The sequence below is a fragment of the Acinonyx jubatus genome, chromosome C1 (genome assembly GCF_027475565.1).
Source record: "Acinonyx jubatus isolate Ajub_Pintada_27869175 chromosome C1, VMU_Ajub_asm_v1.0, whole genome shotgun sequence".
Taxonomy (NCBI): Eukaryota; Metazoa; Chordata; class Mammalia; order Carnivora; family Felidae; genus Acinonyx; species Acinonyx jubatus.
Window position 1 is genome coordinate 100,053,391 of NC_069381.1, and position 8,700 is coordinate 100,062,090.

The 8,700-nt window shown below is 34.5% G+C and overlaps 1 non-coding gene across 1 annotated transcript; it reads left to right on the forward strand.

The window, feature by feature from the left end:
• The first annotated feature begins 3,098 nt into the window (after positions 1–3,098).
• Positions 3,099–3,262, forward strand: LOC113599698 (U1 spliceosomal RNA). Its single transcript, XR_003420611.2, has one exon. It is a non-coding gene; the product is annotated as a U1 spliceosomal RNA (small nuclear RNA).
• The last annotated feature ends 5,438 nt before the right edge of the window (positions 3,263–8,700 follow it).

The window sequence follows — 8,700 nt, forward strand, 5'->3', positions numbered from 1 at the left end:
ATCCCTCACCTTCACCCTGCCCTCACCAAAGGATAAGTACATTAAGCAAACTAAGCCAATCAAGAGCTTTCTTTATGGAATCTAAATTGGAGTCAAGTCCCCTCTAAGGCAGTGTCCCAGAGGGACACTTACCAGTTCCTGACTCAAGTATTCCTGGAGCCACTTGACTTCCCCAACCTGGTTGCTCACTTTTTCCTTTGCTTCTGTGAAATCTCACGTATCTTTCCAAGAAATTCACCCTGCTTCATCCCCAACATCTTAACCTTTGCTCAAGTTAGCCAGAATCGCTTTTGGTTTCTGTAACTAAAGAAACTGATACAGAGACACTGTCAAAGGTGGAGGTGAAAAAATCTCTTGTTGACCTCTGACCATGCTGTATGCTACACAAGGCTGCTTTTATAAGCAGGCAGAGCAGGTGGCCAGCTGTGAAGTATAAATGATTGTCACATAGCCAAAAATTAACTTTTAACTAAGCTTTTAACAGCTTTTAACTAAGTAACCTTACTTGCAATGCTACCAATATAGAATTAAAGGTGGTTCTCCTAAAATAAGCCTATGACTTATTCGTCAGTCAGTATCAAATTGATCGCTTACTCCAATAGCTGACAAAGATAGGCTTTGCTAGACAGAAAGATGAATGGGAAATGAGAAGAGACAGGCAGAATTGAAGGTGGGCAGTCTGGAACAACCAGAAATGTCATACAGACACCTGGTACAAAGGAGAGCATCAACCTGTGTCCCTGTGGCCTTAGGATCTTGCTAAGATGCTTGCAGCCCCTCCTGATAGTGTCTTCTGTCTCCAGTCCCACCATCTCTCCTCAAATCCACCTTCTCTACAGAGGTCCGTGATCAATTTTGAATACAAATTTGGTTATCATTCACCTCCTTTATCAATGATTCATTGCCCAACTACAGGGTAAAACCCAGTTCTTCAGCATGGATTAAAAGGCTGATCCTCACCTCATGATCCTACTCCTCAACATGTTTCTTGCCATTGCCCTATGTTCACTCACATTCTGGCTATACCTAACCACTTGTATTTTCCTACACCTGTTCCATTCACCCTCCCTTTGTATCTTGGTAAATGTTTTCCTTCCATCTGGAATGCCCTTCCCTTACGTTTCACTGGACTCACACTATTCCCAGTGTAAACTCAGGCATCACCATTATCAGCAAGACTCCCAGGACCCCTTAGTTAGAACTAGGTTTCTTTTTTTTTTCTTCTATATTATCTTGGAATATTATTTTAACTAAAACATATACCACAGACTTTAATTGTCCATTTATAGATCTAGATAGACTTAGAGTGTCTTAAGGGCTTAGGCTGTGTCATTTATCTCTGGATCCTCAGCACCCAGAATATAGAGGGCTCTCAAATGTTGTTAGTAAATGAAATTCAGTGTTCAAAACTGAATTTAATTTTCCTTTCTTTTTTAACGCACTTCTTCACCTTTGTTCTTTATAAATAATATCGTTATTCATCCCATCAACCATGCTGAGAATTTGGCCATAATTACCTCCTTCCTGTTTCTCTCTACCTTTAAGCATTCTGCCCACCTCATGGGATAAAAAAAACTCTAACCAAAGAATAATGTCTATATCCCATATTCAATTATCTTTTTCCCACAAAGTGTTATGAGACACCATGAGTCTGCATTACCTACACCAATGCCCTTGTCATTTGAGTTTTCTGATTTGTACTTTGGTTTATTAAAAATAGTAGTTAGTTATTATGGTGTCCATTTGCTGAGGGAACCAAATCCTGTGGGTTTAGTGATAAAAGCTTTAAATGGTACCACATATCTCAAAGATAGGAACATCCGCTGCAATAAAATTATCACCTCAGGTTAGGAAGAAGGGACAAGCCTAAATTGGAGTTGGTGGGGATTAACATGGGGGAAGGCAGGAGCAGCTGGTAGACATTCTACCTTGAGCACATAGTATTCAGAGTTTAAGATTAGCATGTCAGAGACCTTCTTTAAAACCACAAGCTCCTTTCACTCTTTTCAACAGCTGAGGCTTCCAGCTGAGAGACAGAATACTTGCCTATCTTAGAATATTTCCCTGCTCAGTGATTGATATGTTCTCCACTGCTGTTGGGATGTGGGGAAAAAGCACTCTTACATATCGCTAGAAGAAATGTGAATTGCTACAGTCTTTTTGGACAGCAATCTGGCAATTTCTTTTAAAATTAGAAATACACATACCCTTTGACCTAGCAATCCAACTCCTAGGAATCTATCCCACAGAAATAAAGGCACGAGTATGTAGAGAAATAACAGGGCCAATATTCAGTGAGCACACACCCGTACAATGTACCAGCCAGCATCTGTTCTGATTGGTCTGTACCTGTGCCATACCGGTTGTTAAATATTTTTAATGCCACCTCTGGATATATAAATAAAATTTTACATAAGTGAGATTTTTTAAATTATGAGCACTTTTTTTCCTTACAAACTGTGTGTATGCATGTGCCTTGCTTCTTTCCACCCCCCTCCACATCCCCATCTCTTCAAGTAATCAATGTTTTTTACCCTTTTGTGCTTGTATAATTTATATATAAATGTACACACTTATGCACATAAGATTTGGGGAGGCGCATTGTTTACAAAAAGAAGAGACCATACGTGCATCTCTATTTTCTCTGTACATTTAGAAATCCCTCAGCTAAACTAGAAACTCTAACTCATTCTTCTTAATTTCCTCGTAATATTTATGTTCTGGATGTATTACAGTGTACTCAGCCATTCTCAGATTGATAAGCATTTGCTCTGTTTGTCCTTTTCTCTCTATCACAAAGACAGCTGCAATACACATCCTTGTGTTACCATCCGATAGGGGAGATGTTCCTACCACTGAAACAGAACATATGTTCATATATTAATGAACCCTTTGAATTTGCATTTCTTCGAATTGCTTTTTCCCGTTCTTATTGTGTTTTTGTCTTTTTAGTAGCAGTGTAAGAACTTTGTGTATTTAAATATTATTTCTCAGATGCATTGCAGAGAAGTTATTCTCACTCTCTACCTTATACTTGCTATGGTATCTCTTACTATACAAACATTCTTAATTGTTATGCAATCAAAAAATCAGTCTTTATACTTACCTGGCAGGGGAGATACCATGATCACAAAGGTGGTTTTCCCAAGGCGAGGCTTATCCATTGCACTCTGGATGTGCTGACCCCTGCGATTTCCCGAAATGTGGGAAACTCGACTGCATAATTTGTGGTAGTGGGGGACTGCGTTCGCGCTTTCCAAAAAAAAAAAAAAAAAAAAAAAATCAGTCTTTCCTTTTATGGCTTCTAGGTTTTCTATCTTGATTTAAAAGTTCTCATCCCAGGGGCGCCTGGGTGGTTCAGTCAGTTAAGTGTATGATTCTTGATTTTGGCCCGGGTCATAATCTCGCAGTTCGTGAGATCAAGCTCTGCATTGGGCTCTGTGCCTTCAGCTCAGAGCCTGGTTGGGATTCTCTCTCTCCCCTTCTCTCTGCCTCTCTCTCTCGCTCTCTCTCTCAAAATAAGTAAACTTCAAAGAAAAATTGCTCATCCCAAACCTAGATATATTTGACATTTTCTGCTAAATGCGTAAGGAGAGAGAGAGAGAAGTCAGGGAAGGGGGAAAGACAAAAATTGGTTCTGGGCTTTCTCAGTTGTGCTAATTTTTTAAAGCTATCTCAATGCAATTATTTTTACAAAATATCTCTTTTTATTAATTATTTTAGAAAAATTGACTTTTATACTTGTTAAATTGTTTCACCCAAGAATATGGCATGTAATTCCGTTTTTTAAAGTTGGGGGTCAGCAAACTACAGCCCATTGGCCAAATCTAGCCATGCCCATCATTTATATCTTGTCTAGAGCTATCATAGTGCTACAGCTGAAGTTGAGCAGTGGCAGAGTTGAATAGTTGCTATGGAGACCATATATGCCACAAAGCCCAAAATATGTACTATTTGGTCCTTTACAGAAAAGTTTCGAGATAACTGGTTTAAATCATAATTTATATTTTTGAGTAAAATTCTATGGTTTTACTTATCAGTACTTTTTTTGTTAAATTTATTCATAGGTATTTTCTAATCTTGGTTATAATGGAGATGTTAACATTAGCCTATTTTCCCAACCCTTTTTTTGACGGATTATTGTTATTAAAGGTAGAATAAGAATAGCACATGTTTTTTATGTGCCAGGTCCTGTCCAAAGCACTTTTTACATACCACAGCTCATTTAATCCTCCCAATAAGGGCCAACCCCCCAATAAGGTGGGAGCAAGCAATAGCCTTCCGTAGACTTGACCACCTCCTTTCTGTGGGCCCTGGATTAGACTTCTCTCTGATCCTCCCTTCTTTCCCTTTTAGACTTTACTCCCCTAGCTCCTTCCACAATTATTTCATATCACTCAATGCTTTCCCAATCAAATACACATTTCTTTTTCTTTCTGCATTCTTTTTTCTCTGCCCCCTCTTTCCAAATTTTTAAGCTGAAAGCTTAGCACATTTATTTCCAAACTTTCTTCTTCTCTAATATTTCAAAGCTACATATTTCCCTATAAAAATTACTTTATGTCCCACAAATTTTGACAGTCTTTTACATTTTCTTTAGTTTTAAATATTTTTCAATTTCCCTTAGAATTTTATTTTTAACCAAGGATTATATTTTAATAGTGCAAGAATGTAATCTGTTTGACATTGATTACCATATATGTATCTTTCATACCTACTGGTTTGTTCATGTTCTCTATTTCTTCTTGTACCAATTTTAGCATTTTAACTTTTCCCAGAAATGTCATTCTATCCAGATTGTCAAATTCATTGCATAAGAGTATTAGTATAACATAAAGATTAAGAACAGTTGCACAATCGAGGGAATTGGGCAAGTTACCTAGCTTTCATGTTGTAAAATGGAAATAATAATGGACCTATTTCATAGGATATGTTTCTCTAAGGATTCAAATTATTTAGAACTGTGTTTCAAAAATTCTAAACACTTACTGTTATTGTGCTCATTTTACTCATCATTATTTACTCCTTGGGATGTATTGAGGTTTCCTTGTACATGGTCAAACTTTGTAAATATTCTTATGAATGCACAAAAATGTGTATTCAGTGTTGCTGAGAGTTCTATATGTAACTAATAGCTTGTGCTTATTAATTGCATTGTTCAAGGCTTTTATATCTTGGCTCTTTTTTCCTACCTCATTCCAAGAGAACTGTGTCAAAACTGTAACTATAACAGTAGATTCATCTGTTTCTCCCCACAATAGTTGCATTATGTATTTTAAGGTTATAGTAATAGATATAAATATTTATAACTATTATATCTTCTTACTTTATTATTTATTAGAATGCGACTTCTTTCTTCATCTTTGTATTTGTTTTTGCTATTTCATCACATTTTAAGATGGCTAGCAGTCCATCATCTTTTGGTTAACACTCTTATTTTTTGTTCTTCTTTTGTTTTTTAGTTTCTAAATCCTTTTGTTTTAAATTCTATCTTTTGGACATTGAGTAACATTTTTTGAGATTTTTCCAGTCAAAACTAAGAGTCTCTATATTTTAATTGTTGAGTTTAGCCTATTAAATATATTACATTTATTGCAATCACTATTATATTACTGCCATCCCTTTTCACATATTCTATTTCCCAGACTTTTGTTTTGTTTTTCTCCTGTATTGCTATCTAATTAAGAGAATGATAATTTTTCCTAATGGTTTAAACTTTATTACATTCTATTTTTATTTTCAGAGATTGTCCTCAACCCTCGATTCAAACATAATGTTTCTCAAACTTATCACTCTATCTTCCTCTCAATGAGACAGTAACTCTAGCACACTCTCATGTTTCTCTGGCCTTTTCCACCCCTGTCCCACAAGGTCAATATTGTCTAGAATTTCAGTTCCGAGTTACATTACAAATACCCGGGCTTGAGCCTTAAGACAATGGGCATGCCTTCTCTGTGCTTCATTGCCCCTTGATACCAGCTGGAAATTATGGAATCCCAGCTGAGACCAAGTAATGATAGTGCCCTAGGAAATGGCAGAGCAACATGATAAAGGGAAGTAAGATCCCTGATATAACTAGTATGTATAATATATATGTGTATATGTGTAATATATGTGCAATTTATACACACACATATTGCATATGATCTATATAATATATAGAGTCAGCGGTTTCCAAAATATGGTCTTCTAATCCCTGGGGGTTCCTAACAGCCTTTCAAAGAGTCCTCAGGTAAAAACCATTTTCATAATAAAAGTAAGACATTATCTGCATTTTTATTGTGTTGGCATTTGTACTAATATTCAAAAGAAAGGGTGGGTAAAGTTGTTTAACCCAAATCAAGAAAGAACACTGAACTATTATGGAAGTCATTTTCTTCACTGAAACACACTTGCAATAGAACAAAAAATGCTTGTTTCACTTAAGAGTATTCTGATGAAGCAGCAAAAATAATTAATTATGTTAAAACTTAACCCTGAGGACATCTTTTTAATATTCTGTCGTATGAAATACAAAATGTGCAAAAAGTACTTCTGCTGTGTATGAAAGTAAGATGGTTGCCTCAAGGAAAATCAGTTGTGTGATTGAATTGAGAGCGGATTTACTCAATACACACACACACACAAAGGAAAATAATTGACAATATTTCTTGCTAAAGGTAAAAGACAACTTTTAAACAAAAGTAGAAGTTTGAAAAACTAGTTTGATCTTGACCCCTTTCTAATACTTAAAGATTTTTCTGGTGAAATTGGTGACGATATTAATGAGTCTAGTTTTTGAATAATGTAAAATGACTTGTCAACATTTGGAAGATCTGCAGACTCAATAAACACATTACCACTGCATGATGTTACAAAACAATACATGGGTAAAAAATCCCTTCTAAGTGCATAAGCAATCAATGGATGTCAGTGTAAACTGAGTCTATAAGACTCATTGATATAATTTCAGATTTCACATTGCACCTAATATTTACGAACACACCACTGGCCAAGTTTTGGTGTATACTAAAGAAGAATATCCATAATTATCTGAAAAGGCTGTTAGCACTCTTCTTGTCTTAACTACATTTGAAACTGTATGAGGCTGGATTTTCCTCACATACTGCAGCTGAATTGCAAATTGAATGTAGAAGTGAAATATGAGAATGCATTTTTCTTCTACTAAGCCAGACATTAAATATATTGGAAATTCAAAACATTGTCACTCTGTACTTTTTGTTTTTAAAAATATATTTTTCCTAAAATATTATTCTTAACATGTAATGAGTTTATTGTTGTTTAAAATAAGTTAATATTTTCAACTATCAGTTTGAATTACTAATGTGGTAAATATAGATACATTATAACTCATATGTTCTAAAATATATCCATATATACCCACATATAACTAGTATATATATATATATACTATATATAGTATAGTATATATAGTATATATACTATATATAGTATAGTATATATAGTATATATACTATACTATATATAGTATAGTATATATAGTATATATACTATATACATATACATATATACTATGTATATATATATATATACATACACACACACAAAAAAACTATTTGGGGACTGCAATAATATTTAAGAATGTAAAGGGATCCTGAGACCAAAATGTTTGAGAATCACTGATAAATAGAGAGCTATTCTGAAATACGTAGATATAACACTATATACATATCTATTAAATTCAGACCGTGTGTGTGTAATAGTGTGATTCAAGTCTTCTGTGTCCTTGGTAACATTTGACAACTAGATTCATCAGTCCTGAAAAAGGATAACAATATCTCCCACTGCAAGTTTAATTTTTCATAATTTTCTTATATTTTAACTATTTTCCTTTGCATATTTATCTCCATGATTTGGTACACATTGATATTTTATTGTGATATATGTTCATAAACGGCACCACTTAACAAATATATGTCTCTTCTTATCCTGTTTTATATCTTTTAACTTACCTTTTTGATATTAATAGTATGACTCATTCTTTCTTTTTATTTGCATGTACCTGGTATCTTTACTCTTTTATTTTCTAATTTGCAATATCATTTTGAGTTGTTTGTTACTTGTAAATAACTTATAACTGAGTTTTGTTTCTTAACCTAAGCAGATCATCTCTGTGTTTTAATAGAGGGATTCAGTCTGTTTCTGTTTAGTGTAACAACTGATATATTTAACATTATTCTTTCATGGTACTTTATGCGAGTTATTATAAAACCACTTTGTGGTTTTATCTTCATCAGCTGTTTTAAAAAAGATAGACATATAAGATATACACTAAGAAGAAGCTTGGAATCTATAGAGAGACATCTTAGAGCAGTTAGGTCAGATAAAATAATTCACCAACTTTTTTTTCTCTTTTTTCTTTTTTTTCTTTTAATTTTTTAAATTTAAATTTAAATTAGCTAACATACAGTGTAGTATTGGTTTCAGGAGTAGAACCCAGTGATTCATCACTTCCATATAACACCCAGTGCTCATCTCAACAGCACCCTCCTTAATGCCCATCACCCATTTAGACCATCCCCCGACCCCCTCCCCTCCAGTAACCCTCAGTTTGTTCTCTGTATTGATAGCTGCAAGAATAAATACAAATACAAAAAAAAAACACATTTTTATCAAAAGTTTGTAAATTATTCACCAACAAAAATGTGGTTGTTTGTCTTTGTGTTCTCCCACTGTGCC